The sequence below is a fragment of the Macrotis lagotis genome, chromosome X, assembly GCF_037893015.1.
Source record: "Macrotis lagotis isolate mMagLag1 chromosome X, bilby.v1.9.chrom.fasta, whole genome shotgun sequence".
NCBI lineage: Eukaryota > Metazoa > Chordata > Mammalia > Peramelemorphia > Peramelidae > Macrotis > Macrotis lagotis.
In genome coordinates this window covers 519,865,925-519,886,686 of record NC_133666.1, presented here as the reverse complement: position 1 = coordinate 519,886,686, position 20,762 = coordinate 519,865,925, and the positions used below count along the sequence as shown (strand labels likewise).

General features: G+C 35.6%; 1 protein-coding gene across 2 annotated transcripts in view; it reads left to right on the top strand.

The window, feature by feature from the left end:
• The window catches only part of PHACTR1 (phosphatase and actin regulator 1), a 652,586-nt gene that overhangs the window by 211,403 nt on the left and 420,421 nt on the right, over nucleotides 1-20,762 (top strand). The gene's annotated exons all lie outside the window — the stretch shown is intronic.

Below are 20,762 nucleotides of genomic sequence, written 5' to 3'. Positions count from 1 at the left end.
GATGGCGAAGAGAAGTTTTGAAGTTAAAATAAGCCTAATACATTACAGCTTTCTGCCTATTTTTCATAAGCAGGGAATGTAGCTCACATGCTTCTGCAGATGGATTCTGCTCTTCTCTCCGTAAAATCTGTCTAGTTCAGAATGTCTTAGCTAAACTGAGGTCTCTTTATCTTTCTCCCACTCATTCCTGTCATTCCTATACTACCCTGCACTAACCAGTAGTCCCTATGCATGGAATTATTAATATTTTAGCAATCAATATATCAACTCTTAATTATCCACAGTGGGACCAAAAACATATATGTTTTCATTTGATTAGCTATCACCATGGTCCTATTTGATGACAATCAATCAACCAAGCATACACATAGATATAGGTTTCTAAAATCAACATTCAAGGGAGTTTTAAATTCAAGTAAAGACTGAAAGTGATATGTGATTTCATTAGTATGGCATACTTTCCATTCCTGCTGATGCATGTCTGTACCTCCTCTGCAGCTCATAGACTTAAGATGTTGCCTAGAATGCTGAGAAATGTCTTTACTATAGTCATGCAGCCATTGTGTGTCAAAGTCAAAATATAATCCAGGTCTTCCTGGCTTCAAGATTATATATCTCTATTTTACTATGACATCCTGTCTCTCAATTTTAACTAGCAGGACTTAAAAGCTAAAACCAGCTCATCAAAGATTGATGATGACTTAATCATGACCACCTGGTCTATACATTGAGATTTTTTTTGCCTAGGTAGATCTTATTTAAACTGGATATTAAATTATTTTCCTAGAAGGTAGATCTTATTTAAACTAGATATTAAAATACTTTCCTAGAAGCATCTTATAGCAGAGCACAGGATTTGGTATCAGAAAAATGTGGGCTCAAATCTCACTTCCCATTCTTAATAGCTGGGAAACTCTAGGAAAGTTATTTAACCTCTTTGTTTCTCAAACAGTTCCCTAAGACTTATCAGCAAAGCCACTTGCCTGATATGGAGGGGGCTTCCTATGCCAAAAAAAGTCAAAGATTCTCTAAACATAGAATACACCTACTTGAAAGATTTCTTAAAATAGCCTTAGTTTGAGGATGGGGCCAAGTGGTGATAGTAGAAGAGCCTCTCCTTGGTATTCTCTCCATAACATTTCAAAAATCTTAAAATTATGACTCTAACTACATTTTTGAAAAACAGAACCTACAGAAAGATCCAGTGAGGCAGTTCTCCAGACCAAGGTAACCTGAAAAATTGTGGAAAGACTCCACTCCATGGGGTTAGAGGGGCAGCCTGCCAGAGCAAAGAAACTTCAGCCTTCCGGAGGCAGCCCCAGGGCACCTGGGAGCCAACAGCTCTCAATATGGGGGAGGCAGTTTCCTGACCTAGACACCGGGGAATACCAGGCACAAATTGGAGGATCAGCAGAGGGGACCTCTGCCAGATCAAATGCAAAGCCCAGGCCCTCAGCATGGTCATGGAACTCTCAGAAGCCCAGGCCCTCAGGGCAGTTGGAATAGTCAGCACAGTCATCTCAGCAGCAGCAGCTGCATTGCAGCAGCAGCCCAGATCCAGGAAATGGAAGCAGGCTTGGAGGCAGTAAGCAGGAACCCCCAGGCATTTGAGCCTTGGGTACTCAGCCCACCAAAGGTAGAGGAGTGGAGAGAGAATCCCAAAGTCTGTCACCTGTACCTGGAACAGGACTCTGGTCTCTGACCACATTCAGATCCTGATCATAGTTGTGGTTATTCACAGACCAGGATGGAAGTCAGAGCTTCACATACTGAGATCCTTGTGGGGGAGTGTCCCAATAATACTCTAAAGCTCAGGAAGCACCCCAAAACCAAGCACAGGCTGGAGAAATGAGTAAACATAAAAAAAAGAGGAACACTATTGAGAAATACATTGTCTATGATCCCAAAAAGAATCAAAATACTCAATCTGAAGATGAGGAAGTACAAGCTCCTACATCTAAAGACTCCAAGAAAAATGGAAATTGGTCTCAGGCTATGACAGAGCTCAAAAAAGATTTTGAAAATCAAGTAAGGGAGATAGAAGAAAAATGGGGAAAAGAAAGGAGAGAGAGATGCAGGAAAAACATGAAAAAGAAGTCAGCAGCTTAGTCAAGGAGATCCAAAAAAATGTTGAAGAAAATAACATGTTAAAAACCAGCATAGGTCAAATTGATAAAACAGTCCAAAAAGTTATTAAAGAGAAGAATGCTTTAAAAAGCAGAATGGGGGGGGGGGTGGCTAGGTGGCGTGGTGGATAAAGCACTGGCCTTGGAGTCAGGAGTACCTGGGTTCAAATCAAGTCTCAGACACTTAATAATTACCTAGCTGTGTGGCCTTGGGCAAGCCACTTAACCCCATTTGCCTTGCAAAAACATAAAAAAGCAGAATTGGCTAGATGGAAAAAGAAATAAGAAAGCTCTCTGAGGAAATTAAACCCTTCAGATGCAGAATGAAGCTAAAGGAAGCTGATGACTTTATGAGAAGTCAAGACACAATTCTTCAACACCAAAAGAATGAAAAATTAGAAGAAAATCTGAAATATCTCATTGAGAAAACAAATGATCTGGAAAACAAATTCAGGAAAGATAATTTAAAAATTATTGGGATACCTAAAAGTCATGATCAGGAAAAGAGCCTTGACATAATTTTGAAACAATTCCTACAGGAAAATTGTCCAAATATCCTAGAAGCCGAGGGCAAAATAGAATTTGAAAGAATCCATTGATCTTTCCCAGAAAGAGATCCAAAAAAAAGCAAGCCCCAAGAATATTATAGCCAAGTTCCAGAACTCCCAAGTCAAAGAGAAAATATCACAAGCAGCTAGAAGAACACAATTAAAATATCATGGTGCTGTAGTCAGATCACACAGGACAACCTAGCAGTAACTACATTAAGGGCTCATAGGGCTTGGAATATAATATTCCAGAAGGCAAAAGAGCTTGGAATGCAACCAAGAATCAACTACCCAGCAAAACTGAACAACCTCTCCCAGAGGGAAAATGGACTTTCAATGAAACAGGGGAATTTCAAATGCTCCTGTTGAAACAACGAGAACTGAACAGAAAGTTTGACCTTCAAATACAGGACTCAGGCGAAGCATAGAGAGTGGAGGAGAAGGGTAAAATATGAGGGACTAAATCATGATGAACTGCATGTATTCCTGCATAGAAAAATGATACTGATAATATTCATATAAAATTTCTCATTTAATAGAGAAAGTAGAAGGAGCTTTTATAGATGAAGCACAGGAGAAAGCTGAATTTGAAATATAATATATTGTAAAGATGTATTTGAACTCAGGTACTCCTGACTCCGGGGCCAGTGCTCTATCCACTGTGCAACCTAGCTGACCCCCTTCCCTGATAATAATTAATTGGTCTTGCAAACTAATCCAAAAGTATTGCATTAAATATACAACAAATTATTTCAAAAGTCACTAAAACTCTTCGGAAGATATTTAAATAGATTAGAATATTCTGTTTCTAAGGGATTTTTTAAAGTGTTACAATAAGTGCTTCCTAATGACATGCCCATATGATTTTCAGCAGCAAAATTTTATATTGTAAATATGTTTTTCTAATCATAATCATTTCTTGCTATTATTACCTATTATCTCAAGTTACAATATATACTTATGGTAGACTTCATCATTAATGAAAAATATGTGAATCTATATTTCAAATAATCTCAATCATTTCTCATTTTTGCCAGATAATTGATTTTATTTTTATTTAACAAAGTTGTTTTTATTTAATGTACCTGATGACAAATTCATACCAGGAATCAAAATGTCAATTTTACCATTCCATTTTTTACTACATTTTTATTATTAATAATATTTTCAGTCTTTAGTTTCTTTGTAGGAATCTTTTTGAGCCATGAGTCTCCAGCGTTTTATGAGTGTTGGTCTAGTTATTTAATAGAAAGAAAGGCTGGGTTGGTCATATGGAAAGAAGGAGTGGGTGACAATTGGACAGGCATTGTTCTATTGGTACATTCAAATTGAAAGATCTCTGGTATGTTGTATGAACTCCATGTGGTGGGGAAGATATAGATAGTTCCATAGAATGGATAGGCATAGATGAGTTATAATGTAAATATTGAAAGCAACCCCCCCCAAATTGATGAAATCCCAGAAACATTTGGGGATGTAGCTAATTGAAACTAGATTAAAATTATCCATATATCCAATTAACTGGACATACAAAAGTGACAATGCATTTCAATTTACTGAAAAATTCATAAAAAAATAAGAGTGAAAGCATACTGAAAATGTAAGAGGCAATCAAGTTGTGAAGGGATTTAAAAGTCAGACAAAAGATTTTTGATTCTGAAGATGATAAGTATCCACTGGAGATTATTGAGAAGGGCATGATAAAATCAAACCTTATTTTGGAAGCTGAGTGAAGGTGAAATAGACTAAAAAGGTACTTGAGGTGGGAGATCAAATAGAAGTTATAGCAAAAAGAGTGATAAGGTTCTATCTCAAAATGGTAGCTTTGTGAAGAGGACATACATCAAAGATATAGCAAAGGTAGACACGACAAGAATTGGCAACACGTTGAACTACTTAGGGTGAGTACAAGTGTAGTTAAGGATGATGTCAAGATTACAAGTCTAAATGATTGAAAGATGGTGGCACCTTTACCAAAAATAGGAGTTTGGAAGTTGATGGAGTGTTTGAGGGTATATATAATGATTTCTGTTTTGGAAATGTTGAATTAGATACGTTTATAGGATATTCAGTTCAATTTTTCCAATGGACAGTTACAGATATTAGAATTTGGTAGAGAGGCAAAAACTGGATTAATAAATCTGAGAATCACATGCATAGAGACATCAATGGAAGCCAATGAGATCACCAAGTGAGAGCCTGGGGGGAAAAATAGAGCACCTAGTATAGGATCTTGGGGGAACAATTGCACTTAAAAGGCAAGATATAAATGGAGATCCAACCAAGAAGACTGAGAAGTCATCAGATGGGTAGGAGGAACTGGAGATAGGAATCTCAAAATATTTAGAAAGGAGAGGATCCAGGAGAAGAAATTCAGCACAGAGATAGAAAGGATGAGGACTGAGAAAATTCTATTGCATTTGTCACTTAGTCAATCATTAATAACTTTAGAGTCAGAGGGAAGTTTTAGTTAAATGATGAGGTTAGGAGTCAGACTATAGAGGGTTTAGAATAGAGCATACAAGAAAGCAGACACAATTGAATACCATTTTCTCAATGAATTTAGCAAAACATAGAGGAAGATTAAACAATGATAGCTAGTGGGAATGAATGGATGAAATGAATGTGTTAGATTTAGGATGCATTTTGGGGGTTTTGTTTTCTGAGGTTTTTTTTTTTGGTTTGGTTTTTTTTTTGAGAAATGGAGAGTCACAGTCCTGTTTGTAGGAGGCAGAGGAAATAGCCAATATGAAAGATTAAAGAAAAAACTTAAAACTTAAAAAAGGGTATGATAGAAAGGGCAATCTGCTGAAGTAAAAAGGAAGGAATGTGATTGTTTGTGAATATAAAGAAAGTGGTTTACCTTGGCATCCAGCAGGGATGAAAGAGGTGATAGTGATCTCAGAAGACAGCCATAGCTTATATGAGTTGTAACCTTGTTATCAACATGAGAAAATTTGGTCAACAGAGCTCATCGAAGAAAAATGTAGTTTGTAAAGTCTAATGGCACCAGAACAGTGGCCAAACTATTTCTTATTTAAACATTTAGCAAATCTTTGCAATATATGGGAAAATAAATTATGCATGCATAACTTTTTGTGGCTTCAATAATAGCTCCTTAGGCATATAAACCACTAAGAGAGAGTTACATCTGTGGCCATCCAGGAGGAAATCATAATATTTACATAGGAAAAAGGACTGTTACCCAGAACCTCCATATAAGAAAATTCTTTCTTCCAATAGTTAAGCACCAGTATTAAAATTTATCATTCTCAAGTGTTGCCTGGGGAGTGAGGAGAGTAAGTGACTTTTCCAGGATTACACAGCTGGTATGTATCAGGGATGTACCTTAAAGGCAGGTCTTTCCCAGTTCTAAGGCTGGCCTGTATTCATTATGTTAGGCTGTCTGTCAAAGTTTACTTACCCACATGAATTTACAGAATTTTACATTTGAAAATCTATTCAAATTGAGAATTTGATTAATAATTAGATTTGGAAAACATAATCTTGTTTATTTTGTCTAAACCTTGTGCTTATTAGAACAATGGAGAATCAAGGTATTTAAGTGTGCCAGCTTCTTCAGTAGGGCTACCATAGTTCCTGGTGGTCAAGTTTTTATTTACACATGATAATTAGAGAAAATATGGGAGAAGATAAACCTGACATATAAGAAATTTAATTTGGTCAAAAGTTTCAACATTTCCCTCCCACCACCATCTATTACCACCAAATTTTTCATCACCAATATCATAAAATGCCATAATAGACTGACTAAAAGTTTGCTTACTTTTTCCCTGCCATCATCTATCATATGCAAGGAAACGTATCAACTACTAGCTAAGCAAACCTAGATTGAAGTTGGAGCTATGCTTAGAAGACCTGGGTTCAAATTCTAGCTCTACTATCTGTTATGTTTATGAATTTGACAAGCCACATATCATCTCTCTACTTCTCATTGAGGGGGAATGATCTCTAAACTCCCTTCCATTTTGAAATAATACATCTCTTTGAGAAAGGATAAGGATAACAACTCAGATACACATTTTATATATTCAATTCAATTCTCATTTATTTGCTGCTCCCTGAACTTAGCATTCTATTTCCCTCATCCATGACTTTGCCTAAGCTGGTCCCCATGTCTGGAATCTTCTCCCTTTTCATCTCTGCTTCTTAGAATCATTGAAAGGGAGAAGAGGGAGAAATGAGAGCACTTTCTAAACACCATTCACCATTGCTAAGAGTTTCATAAATATAACATCATTTTTATCCTCATAAGAATCCTGTGATGTAGATACTGTTATAATCACCTTTTTACATCTGAAAAAACTGAGGCAGACTGGGATTAAGTGATTTGTACAGGGTCATATAACTAGTAAGTATTTGAGGCTCAAATTTGCATACCAGTCTTCCTGACTTCAGGAAACTTTCTCGACTGGCCACCTAGCTGCTCTTAGCTTCCTTCAAGGCTTATCCTTCCATGTAAAGTCTTTCCTAATCCCTTGTTTATGTTTCTTCTTTTTTTCAAATTATCTTGTTTTTACATATCTATTTACATATTATATACCTCACTAGAATGTAAATTTCTTGAAGGAAGAGAAAGATTTTGTTCCTTTAAAAAAATTTTACATACATAATTCCTAGTGAAGAATCTTGCACATAACAATTATATAATTAATACTTATTATTGAATCTGAGTTTCTGATAGTAGTGTTTGAATAACTGGCAAATAGGTGAGAGATGCCACAAGACCTATGTTTCTGAAAAGGGTGGAATGTTCAAATTATAAGCTTAAATTTAGTAAACTGAAAAATTCTATAATATATTACTAAATAGATTACTTTTGAATATTTATAAAACAAAGCAGTGATCACTTAATGATAACATGTCTTTATCAAGAACAGATTATGTTGGGGGTGGCTAGGTGGCGCAGTGGATAAAGCACCAGCCCTGGAGTCAGGAGTACCTGGGTTCAAATCTGGTCTCAGACACATAGTAATTACCTACCTTTGTGGCCTTGGGCAAGCCACTTAACCCCATTTGCCTTGCAAAAAAAAAAAAAAAAAAGATTATATCAAAGTAAACTTACTTTCTCATTAGATGGAGTTACTTAATAAGAGTTCCAGGACAATGTTATACAGAGAATTCAGCAGTATATTTTGAAAATTCTCTATTGCTATCCTTTTGGAAAAAAATGGAGATACATAAGTTTGATGGTAGTAAAATATCTAAAACTTGTTGAATGATTGATTTCAGAAAGTAGTCTTCCAAGTAGACTTGGAGGAAAACCTTTTAATGGAGTACCCTGGGAACTACCTTTGGCTCTGTGCTGTTCAATATTTAATCAAAGAGTTGGTTTGAAAGTATAAATACATGATTATCAAATTTTCATATTCCACAAAGCTGGAAAAGATAGTGAACACTAGTTGAGCTAGGTTAAGAAAGTTCTCAACAGGTTGGAATAGTTGAATACCTAATTGATACTTCAATTTTTAAAAAATCGAATTCACAAGTACAGGAGGAGCCTTGGGCTTGGGAGGATTAAAAGAATCAATAACATGATGTGGTCACCAAAAAGAATGATCATGAAAGCTAAGACTCCAAACAGATAGGAAGTATTCCCCAAAAGAGTGCTGATTGTCCCATATTCTCTGGTGAGACCTGGAGCACTGCATTTGGTTTTAAGTTTTATATTTTAAATAGGAAATACATCAATAACTTGGATGCAACGAAGATAATGAAGGGACCAGAAACTATATTATACAAAGACTGATTGAAGGAACTGAAAAATATGTCTGGAGAAGAGATTTAGAAAGAGGATAAAAGGGAAGTCATATGATATAGCTTTGGAATTCTTCTGATTGGCTCCAGAGGGCAGACCTAGGAACAATGAGTGGAAACTGTAGACAGACAGATTCAGACTTGATTTAAAGGGAAAAAAACTTCTAAACAATTATAACTGCCCCAAATTTAGCTAGGTTGCCTCTGGAAGGTGTGATTTCCTCCTTAATAGAAGTCTTCAAAGCCTTTCTGAACAGTTCTTTGGAATAGCATAGCAGGGATAAAAATTAGATTGTATAGCTCTTCCAAGAGAGAGTTTTTGTAATTTTTTTAATTTAAAGGTAAAGAAATTATTAAAGTTGTTGACTCTTCAGGCAATACTGGTTAGGGAAAGAAATGAGAATGAAACAATGGAATCTGGAATTATAGAAACCAAATGAAACCAAATTAAGTGAAAAGATGGAGGAGGAGATTATGATCAGAGAGAGTATATTTAGAGTTCAAATCTTGGAGGTGGAACATTTTTAAAAAATAATGAGACTGAGGCAGCTAGATGGTGCAGTAGATAGAGCACTGGCCCTGGAGTCAGGAGGACCTGAGTTCAAATCCAGCCTCAGGCACTTAATAATTACCTCTGTGACCTTGAGCAAGTCACTTAATTCCATTGCCTTAAATAAATAATTTTTTTTAAAAAAAAGATATCTAAAGATAGTGAGAGTAAAGGTTTGGTCAACTTTGTATGTAAATGAAGTAAAGTGAAAATGGGAGTCATAGGATCTAAAGAGTTCTAAGAATTATAAGGTCAAGATAGTAAGTTACCAACATGAATCTTGAATTAAGACAGGGAAGACTGAGTCAGAGATTTAGAGAAAAACCTAAGAATTATGCACCAATCAATCAACAAACATCAACTAAGTATTTGGGGCCACATACTATGCTCGATGCTATGGAAGCAAAGAAGAAAAAGAAATAGTCCTTACTTTCAAGAAGCTTGCAAAACCACTGGGGCAAACAATGCACATATATAGTATATACAAAATACATGGTGAACGCAAAATTATGTTTGAGAGAGAATGAAGAATATCAAGATATGGGTAGATAGATGACTTCTAGAGATTGGGGAAACTGAGAGTAAACTAGTTCAGAGACATGTATTGACTTAGAAGATGAAACAGAGAGATGGCAGGTATAGTACAAGTGGTTCACAGGCTAACTTTGAAATCATAAAAACCCAGATTCAGATTCTGTCTCTGACACTTAGTTGTGTGAGCACGAACAAATCATCTTAACTCCCCAGTTAACTCTCCCAGGCTACAAATTACAGAAAATTTGCATTCATGCAAAGAATTTCCCAATATAATGAAATCACAGGTCTGAGTCAACAAGGAATGATCAGTCTTGAATTGGAATCATAGTACTTAGGCTACAATAGACTTTAGAAAATCAGCCTATTCATTTTATGAATGAGTAAACTGAAACCTAGAAAGGAAATGTCACTTACCCTTGATCATACATGTAGTAAGCAACAGAAGTGGGATCTGAACCCAGCCTTTTCTACTCCCAGACCAGTATTCCTTCCTCTGTTCTAGGGTGTCTTACCTGAATAGGGTCCTTCAATTTGTTTGATTTTAAAAAGAGTGTAATAATGATATTTCTATATAATTGATTCCCTTTGCAATCCTATATATTTTATGCATTTAAAAGCCAACTTCACCAGAGGGGTTGGAGTCAATGATACAAAAAAGGTTAAGAACCCTTTCTTTATACTCTACTACCTTGAATTCATTATCTGTTTCATCTTTTTAGTTAAAAAAGGAAAGTCTTTTTCTTCCTTCTCCATCTCCCTTTATTATTAGACTATATTAGCCTCAAAATCAAGTCTTTGTGAACTGCATAGTAATGATGTAGTTACTATCTTTCTACAAATTTGAATGCTCATGCTTACACAGCTGTTCATTTAGCTGACCAAATGAGGAAGGAACAAGGTGACTTTTTTTCCCTTTTGCTTCTTCCCCTGTAATTTCATAATCCAGATGTCCCCGGGGGAAAAGTTTAGGAGAACCCTCCAATCTATTACCTTCTGTTTTTAAGGCAGGATTCAGAGATCTGGACCCATTCTTGGCTAGGGGCAAGTGGGAGCAGTGCACTCTAAAACAAATTGGAGGCACCCCTCATCCAGACTGGGAACAAAGATGCCCCCATGAAAATGATCATATATCCTGCCAATTAGAATACATTCTAGGGGATATTCACAATAGTACATATCCTGATTTTGGTCAAGAGGATGATATTATTGCATCTTTTTTTTTTTTTTTTTGGTTTTGGGTTTTTCCCCCCTTGAATCACTTATAAATCTTTACCTCCCCCTTGTGGTTATTTTTAACATTGCACTTGAAGAAGTCCATGCACAAATAACTCGTTATCTAGCCAAAAGCTTTCACCTTCTGTGTTTGGAGGTACCTAGCTGTCTCTGCACCCCTTGGCCTTTTGTTCTGCTCTGCTTCAAGAAAGGAACTGGATAATTTAAAAGCACAAAGAAATATCCCACTTCTCACAGTATGGTTGCTGTGACCAGCATTGGAGACATGCTGTACTTTCTATTCTATCAATTAAATCATCATATTTAGTGGGTCACCAATACCTTTCTGATCCCTTTGCAACTGTGAGACATGAAGAAGAGGAGTGAAATCAATATTCTTTCTTATCCAGGTAACACACCATCTGCTTCAAGTTGCTCCTTATGTTTTCATGGATAGGGAAAATTGTCTGAGCAGTACCCACAGTTTCCCTAGATTGAATACAAGACTGAATTCAGAAAGATGGGCAAGGTTTCAGTGTTCTCTGGGTCTTTAAAGATCACTACCATCAATAAACACCTGGAAATTTCATTTTCAATCTCATGTCCTCATCAGTGATGCTTCAGACAGTATATAGTGTGGTGATGGATTATGAATTGGAAACAGGGAACATGTGGGTTGAAATTCTACTTCTAACACTTTCCTAGCCATGGGATTATGGCAAATAATTCTGCCTTTTTGAGCTTGAGTTTCCCTATCTCTAAAGTAAGAATAACCTACTTTACAGGAATATTATAAGAATCAAATGAGTTAATGCACAAAAAGTCTTGGAAAGCCTTACAATATCAGATAAAGATCAACTATAATAGTTAATTTTAATAATTATTAATTTTTAGAAAGGATTCAAGATGAATTTGCTTTATATCTTTAAGATTTCTATTTTCCTCCAAAACTTGTCTTAATCATCATCTTTTACATCAATTATTCAGTCAATCAATCAATCAAACAGCATTTATTAAATACCTATTTTATGTCAGCATTGTTTCTAGATATTGGATCCATCTCTGATTTCAAATAGCTTGTGTTCCCCCCAACTCTCAGTTCTTGTCCAACAAAATTACTTTGTGTTTCCCCCAACCTCTATTCTTTTTTTATCTAGTCCCTACCACTCAATATATGCTCAATATATGCTAGTCAGTTGTTCTATTACTTTCTAGTAAATATAATGCCTTTGAGCTGATGCATTATATGGCCAATTTAGTGGTGAAGTTGACACAGCTATGTTCTAATCCTCTAACTTTGCCAATTGCTGTTTATATTGGAGAAATTAGCAAGAAAAGTGCTGAATGGGGTGGCTAGGTGGCACAGTGGATAGAGCACCAGCCTTGGAGCCAGGAGTACCTGGGTTTAAATCCAGTCTCAGACACCTAATAATTACCTAGCCATGTGGCGTTGGGCAAGCCACTTAACCCCATTGCCTTGAAAAATCTAAAAAAAAGAAAGAAAAGTGCTGAATAAAGGATATTTTACTGACTTAGATTGTCATTGGTTTCAGAGTACATTATAAGGTTATTAAGGACTTTACCATACTGTAGATTTCAGTTTATATACAGATCAATTTATGTTCCACTGAGTACAAAATGATGTAGAATAGCAAAACAAAAAGTTTAAATAATGATGTCAATGTTAAGATTCCATTTGAACAAACTTTTCTTAAGTCTGGTTTAACTTGGTGGTCAAGCTTTCTTTCAATTGCTTGTCTAGAGGTTACTCTAGATTCTCAAAAGTTTGCCTAGCCCATGCTCTGGCAGTTCATACATACCAAGCTGTAAGGACCTCAGAGACAGAACCCCAATGGACTAAGCCTCATAGTTCAGTTAGAAAGATTTATCCCCAAGACATTAGCCTCCTAGCTGGATGATCACTTGTGGGACGCATCCTCATTCAGACATCGGTTGGATTAAATGACCTCTAGGGTCCCTACCACCTTAGGAATTCTTGGACTCTATGATAATTATTTTTCTCAAAAAAAGCTAAAACTAAAACTAAACAACTATAAGACCCTTCTGACCCATTGATGAAACATCCATCAAGTAGCATCTTGAAAAGCAGGATGACTGGCAAGAAACTAAGTTTAGGGTCTAAAAAGAAGGTCCCAGCTCAAAGCACTAAAGGGTAATTTCAGAAAAGGAACACTTTTTTAATTCAGAAAATTTCCTCAAACCTTTTTTCCTTTAGCATAAGTATAATATAAAATATTGCAGAAAATAGGCTGTTCTTTGCACATTTTTGGAGTTACATAGCCTTTTGTTTTCTTTCATCACCTCCCCTTCTATCACCACTCCACAATATATTCATGCACATGCCCACACAGACACCCAATCTGGTCACTAAGTTTCTTTCTATCCCTAAAACACTGGGGAGATCATCTTATATCTCTTGCTAACATATTGAGAGTAAATTTAAAGCCAAGCTACTAAGCACTCTGTGAACACCTCCTGAGTGCCAATTCTCAGTCAAATTCCTGAATATATATATATACATATATATATGTATATATATATATATATAGTTATACTTATAGATATTGTTTTTGAGTGGATTCAGAGATAAATTGGGTCACTTGCTATCCTTTGGTGCTAGTGACAGATTTGGAAAGTTGGCCTAGATAGTGAAAGTAATGCAATCCAGATGCTAACTTGCATTTGTCTTAGTAGAAGCTTTTCTTAAAACTAAGTTTTCCTTAGCTGAAGAGAACAGTAAAGCTACACCCAGACTTATAGTCCCATTTTTACTAATATTTTATCTGAATGCTTGCACCCTCTTCTGGAAGTAATATATTATTGTTCAGTCATTCAATCATGTCTGACTCTTCATAATCCTGTAGACTATATTGTCATGAAGTTTTCTTGACAAAAATACTAGTGAGAGGGGCAGCTAGGTGCCACAGTGGAATGGGACCTTGGGCAAGTCACTTAATCCCACTTCCTTGCAAAAACCAAAAAATAATACTGGGGTGATTTGTTATTTACTTCTCCAATGGGCTATTGGAAGTAATAAGAATATCCTAAACATCTGACTGACTACAAAAATTCTTTTAAATGAATGTGGATTATAGAGTAGATGACCTTAGTTAAGATATTCTAAATATTATTGGTGCCAGTTTCAGATCATCTCAAATTTGACTTAATTGTATTTCTAGAAGGTGTGAAGAATTGAGTGACAAATAAAATAGTAATTTTATGAAATTTAACTTTGTCATAAAGAAAGTGGTATGTTTATGAAACCAATCTTCGAAAGCAATGAATTGGAGAGGGCAATGTATCCCAAGAGACTTCATTTAGATGTTTAATACATTAGTTAAAATGTATCTTCTCAGATAGATTTATGATAGGGTTTATATAATATTTCTTAATAAGAAATTATTAACTAACAAGTCAAAAATATTTTTACTACTTCCCACAGTATTTTGTTGTATTACATAGTTCTTTGGGTATGGAAAGTATTCCATAACTATTTGCTGAAATATTTCTTATTACTGTTGATCTCTATAGCAGTAGAGGGATTCTATGAATCCTTGTAACAATACATGTCCTGATATCTAGCATTTTACTTTCTTAAGTAAATATAAATACATATTATTCAAAGGCAAATCAATCAATCAAATAAACAATCATCAAACATTTTAAGCACTTATAATGAACTGGAGGCTGAGAATACAAATACTTAAGTGATATCTGCCCTCATACAATTGCAGAATGGGCATGCCCTGGAAGAGAGTGCATAAAGGATGGAGTCCCCCCCAACCTCAGAGAAAGTCTTCAAGCAAAGGCTAGGTGACTACTTGTCAGGCAGTGTGAACACAACATCTTTTTCAGTTATGGATTGAACTCGATAATTTCTGAGATCCTGTCCTATTCTCTTCAGAGGGAAAGAAATCCAATTTCTGGCACATAGCAGATGCTTAATAAATTCATACATACATGCAAATGAATTATATTGTAATCTAAATTAAATAACATCCTTTCTGTATATTTTTCTAATTTCAGGGGGAAAATATGATTCAGTATTTCAGTCCCAACTATTCTCTTCCCAGAAAGGAGAAAGTTGGTCTAAATTATCAATAAGATTTTCTAAATACATCCTACCCTAAATTCATACCAAATCACAACTCCTTCTCAGTAGGCACAGTAAAATTTCTACTAATACTAGTTCTAGAAATCTCATATCAGTTGACTGTTCTTCAGGTCAATTCATGTTCCCTGTGATTTCCAAAACCAGAACACCCTGCCTGGGCTACTTCTCACTGGCATGTTGCTTATCCTAATAGAATCTATGGTCCAGATAGATTTGAATGGTCTCACTTTGAGGATATAATAAGGGCTTTTTAATTCATTTAATCAGCAAGTTCTTATTAAGTAATCACCCTATGCCAAGTGCTAGGGATATGAAGATAAAATATATTTTACTCCTTCAATAAGTAAGAGTTTACAAATCAAAACTACTGACTCAAATTAGTTTTTTTTCCACCCATCTTACTGATATCAGTCCTCAAGATATGCCCCACCTCATCCTCAGAACTTCAAGTGTCTTTATTGTCAGAGATCTCTAAAGTGTTAGGAAGGGATTAAATAAGTGGGCTTACTCACCAAGAAGAATCACAAAATGAAACATGTGTTCCAAAGGTCTAATAGGAAGTAAGAAAACATTAAAATGATACAAGGCTGACCACACAGTCTCACAGAAACAGTATCCTCCATTGCATTCAGAACCACAGAATCTCAGAGTTAGAAGAGCCTTCAAAATCCATTTGATCCAACCTGGACTTGAAGAAGAATCACCACTGCATCAACTCCAGCAAATGGTCATCCAGCCTTCAGTTGAATAGGGGTGAAACTCATCAATTCCTGGAAGTTCATTTTGCCTCTGCTTGTCATTAGAAAAGTTATGGAACTTATCTGGGCTTCAGTTTCTTCATCTATAATAGAAAGGAGTTGGTCTGAATTATCTCTAAGATCTGTTCCAACTCAAATTTTTGACATTATTATCTATAATCATAGTCTCTAACTTCTCTAATATGTATCTGACTGAGAATTCTTTCTATAATCCTTCTGAGTGGTCAACATTTAGAACTATATCATTTCTATATTCATAGAATTGTAAAGCTGGAAAGATCTTCAAAAGTTATATAGACTATGCCATATGATTCTTTGCAGACCGCTTTTTTTCCTTCAAACTCAACTACCATAGGTGTCAGAACAACATTCCATCTAATATTGGGGACTCAATAAATTCTCCAGTAAAGTTTTATAAAGAGCACTGCAAGGCTTATTTCCCATAACTATTCTGCTATTTAAGAGGACCTTGAGTATTAGGAAAGAAGTTGATACTGCCCTTAAGTACCACCAACAAATTTTAGTCAGAAACAATTTTTTTTTTTATTTTTAGTAAGGCAATGGGGTTAAGTGGCTTACCCAAGAACACACAGCTAGGTAATTATTAAGTGTCTGAGGCCGGATTTGAACTTAGGTACTCCTGACTCCAGGGTTAGTGCTCTATCCACTATGCCACCTAGCTGCCTGGAAACAAAATTCTTAAATCCTAAGACTCATTTGGAAAATCTGATCTAACTTTCAGTCAAATATGTATTTTGAGGCACATAATAATGCAAATAACCCATTGCTGTCCCTGAAAAGACAATTTAAAGATAATGTTAATTGGATATCCCTAAGAACTCTATTTAGGTTACAGGAAATTGCTCCTCCAAGATCTTTTGAAATAATGAAACATCTAGCTATACAATGGTGGACTAGCCTAATAAACTTGCAATTACTAAAGATAAGGATATTCAGTGTTAGACTTTTATTGCCATAATGATTGAGAAACTCAGCTTCTTTTTAATCATTTTTACCCACATTACATCCTTTTATTAGATGAATGTATAAAATTACATAAATTAATCATTTTAGTATACAATTACTTTCAATACTGTAATAGATAAAATTTATGGAAATTTCACATCATGGTTACAATCATTTTTAAATGTTTGAAACCATCAAGAAGTTACTCTTTCCCCACTCACATTTCTTTCTAATATTATTTAGCTCATAAAAGAGGTCCTGAGCAAAAAAAGCTTCATAAACTTTAAAGTACTATATAAAATATTAAAATTATAAAAATGAAAACAGGTTTTAATTCTTTCAAATTATTAGCTAAGGTAAAATGACACCTTAAAATGAAGGCTTAATTTCTGATGTTAGAGCTTTTAACACGGGCTCTGTAGTATAATTCCTTAAGCCTTAGTGCAAACTGTCACAGGTTCTTTTCCAGAAAACAGTACTAAGTTGTTTTAAATCCAATTTCTAGTTTAGCTTTATGTGTTTTAGTGCATGTGACTTATGTTCCAGGTCATCATTTGCTAATACAAATTATCAATTACTTGCCCCTGCTGTGGTGTCCATTTCTAATTGATACAGTGAATGATTTCTTGTAAAAACCCATCATTTCAGTTTTTAGATCATATCCTAAAATCCCAACATCAAGTTATGATTTTTCTCCTTACCTCCAGAATGATCCTTCCAGATATCTACAGAATAGCTCTTCTTGGTTGTGCCATTGGTCCCATGAGTGAAATATGAATCAAGTTCATTGTGTCTCCCAAAGTAGTTTCTTCCCTGAACTTCACAATTTCTGACCATTATTTGGTCAGAACCTTAACCCCACTGAGCCATCTAGGATAGAAACTTGAACTGTCTTTGACTTCTTTCTCTTTTTAATTGACTTTATTTAATCAGTGCTCAAATCTTGTCTATTCCACAATCTCAATCTCCCACTGCTTTCCTGCCTTTTTTATGATCCCATTGCCATGACATTGATACTGTCATTCATTATACTTAGCAGATAGTAGAACTCAATATGTATTTTAAGTTAGTTAACTCATTCATTTATTCAGTTGCCTTCCTTCCCTCCTCCCTCCCTTCTTTCCTTCATTTATTTCCTTTCTCTTTCTTTTCCTCCTCCCTCCCTGCCTCCTTCCCTTCTCTCCTTCTTTCCTTCTCCCTTTCCTCCTTTCCTCCTTTACTTCTTTTATTGATCAGAGGATCTAGATTATTACAGTGTCCACTTGAATAATTCCCTAGCTGTCTTGGGTCTTGATTTTCTGTGTAAAATTAAGGGGTTAAATTAAGTGATCTCTGAAATCTTTTCTAACCCTAGGATTTTGATGCTGCGGTTCTCTTTTTTTCCCATTCTCTTCACATTTTATTCTACCCTACCTGCCACTGCCAGAGCACTTTCCATATGGAAAAATTTGATCATATTATTCCTCTACTCAGGACCTTGACAATCATATAAATTTTTCAGTCTAACATCATAGTGGAGTGCAAAAATTACCAGATTGAGGAGACAGGTTCAAATTCTAAATCCAATATGTAGGATTACAAATTTACAGCTGGAAGCATTCTTCTCTAAGTTCCTCCTTTTACAGTTTAAGAAACAGATCCATAGAAATTAAATGACTCCTAGTTTCATTACTATAGTTAGTGATTTTAATACTCTGAGTCTCAATTTATTCATTTGTGAAATTGAAATATAATATCTGAAACTTTTACATCAGAGAGTTGGTGTTAGGATCCAATAAAATAATGAACATAAAATTGAGATCCTTCACAATTGCCTATTCCAAAATATCTTTCCAACCTTGTCTCTTATTATTCTCACTCATGTCCTTTATGTTCCAACCAAAGCAAACAGCTTTGTCATTGCCTGGATTTACCTATACCTCTGGGCCTTACCTTACTATACTTTCCAAGGACTGTTGAAATTCTTGCCATCCTTCAAAGTTTGGCTCATGTTCCACTATCTCTATAACATCATGAACTCAGGATCCCAGAGGAAGAATTTCTCTTAAGGAGAATGAGATGAGGAGATCATGAGTGAAGACGGAAAGATTTTGAAATGTGAAATGGATTTGTTGAAAGAACTCATGTCTCTCTACACCTTAGATTCACAGAATGTGTGACCTAGAAGCACTGATGAAATGGTGAGTGTTTACTAAATCTCTGCAAAAATATACATAAGCTTTACTTTTAAGTTTAACATGCATTATAAACATTTTCTCCATAACTTTCTCAAGTTGAGACCTTTTTAAAAAAATCTATAAATCAAGTACTGATTTGCAGTGTTTGCTGATTTTTTAGGTATAAATAATCACACTGGGGCAGCTAGGTGGTGAAGTGGATAGAGTACTGTCCCTGGAGTCAGGAGGACCTCAGTTCACATATGATCTCAGACATTTAATAATTGCCTAGCTGTGTGACATTGGGCAAGCCACTTCACCCCATTGCCTCAAATAATAAATAAAATTTTAACTTACACTAAAAAATTAACAAATAACTCTCAGGGGTCAGTAGGAGCTAATTCCAACAAATCGTTACCTAAAAAGTCCTTAGACATCAGCTAACCCAGTCTTTTAAATTTAAAGAAGTAAAGAGGTCATACAAGAAGTTAATGATAGTGGTAGCACTCAAACCTAGGTTTCATGAGTTGTGATTCAATCTCAATGCTCTATCTACCATACTACTCTCAAAGAAAAATATTTTCTTTCTTACTGATAATCAATGGAAAAGAGTAAGTGGGAGATGGTAGTGGATAGAACAGTGACATTAAATTCCATGATACTGACTCTTCAAGCAGTTATATTAAATTGTTTGTTCTGGAGGGTTTTGGGGGTTTTTTTTAGGTTTTTGCAAGGCAAATGGGGTGAAGTGACTTGCCCAAGGACACACAGCTAGTTAATTATTAAGTATCTGAGGTCAGATTTGAACTCAGGTACTCCTGACTCCAGGGCCGGTTCTCTATCCACTGAACCACCTAGCCACCCCCAAAGTTATACTAAATTGTATTAAATTTTGTGACCATAATATTGGTTCCTGACATTAACTAAATTTTAAATGAATCAGAATTTATCAATGACATCCATCAAATTATAAATTGTGGCTGCATAAAGTCATATAGGCCTTTACAAATTTTTTTCCCCTAGTAGATCACCTTATCAAGGAACATTATGTTTACTGGTTCCATCTTCCACTATGCAAGAAAATTCCTTAAGGGCCATTTAGAACCACTGCCTTAAATGCTTTATGAAGGTGAGAAATCAGGCCTCCAAGAGGAAAGGGGGATAAAATTCAATTTTCAATATAAGACATTATATGATTATCATTTTTCCATTCTTTTATTCCTATTCTTTAATACCAAAGGATGTCCTTCTTTCACTTACTCTCAGTTCAGGGCAGTGAAATAGAAGAAAAGGACTTCTAGCTTCCATGGCATTAGTCCATCACCTTCAAGCTGGGATGCAGGAGTTGCCATCAGTAAAAGCACCCACAGTAAAGGAAACAGCTCTTCTTTCGCCCTTTTCCTTTTCCCTGTGCAAATCAGTAACCTCATTCAGAAACCAGAACAAACTTTATTCATGTCCCAAATCACCCACTATACTGCCATAAGGACTCTTAACAAGTCTCATTTTGAGAAACACTGCTCTGAGATACTATTCCCCTCATAGCCTGCAGCCAGGGGCAAGTTTCAAATTTGTGCTATCAGTATCTGCTCTCCATGGTATGATTCCTTTATGTTATTTCTGCTGATTTTTCATGGATAGCAAGTCTCCAACTATCATTTATTATCTGCTTATTATCATCTTCATAAAACTGAGTTAGTCACTGTTTTTTGGGGTAGGCAGTCTTGGAATCTCTAGTTCCTTCAAAGCACAACTTGGTACTACTTAAGTCTTTCCTCATTTTGGAACTATTAACAATTACTCCCTCTTGAAACTATATTGTTTTGAGGCATCTAGGTGGCACAATGGATAGAACAGCAGCCCTGGAATCTGGGGGACCTGAGTTCAATCTGATCTCAGACATTTTACTAGCTGAGGGACTCCGGGCAAGCCTCTGGACCTCTGAGCAAGACTCCCCAAAAACAAGCTACAGGAAAGAAATTATATTGTGTTACTT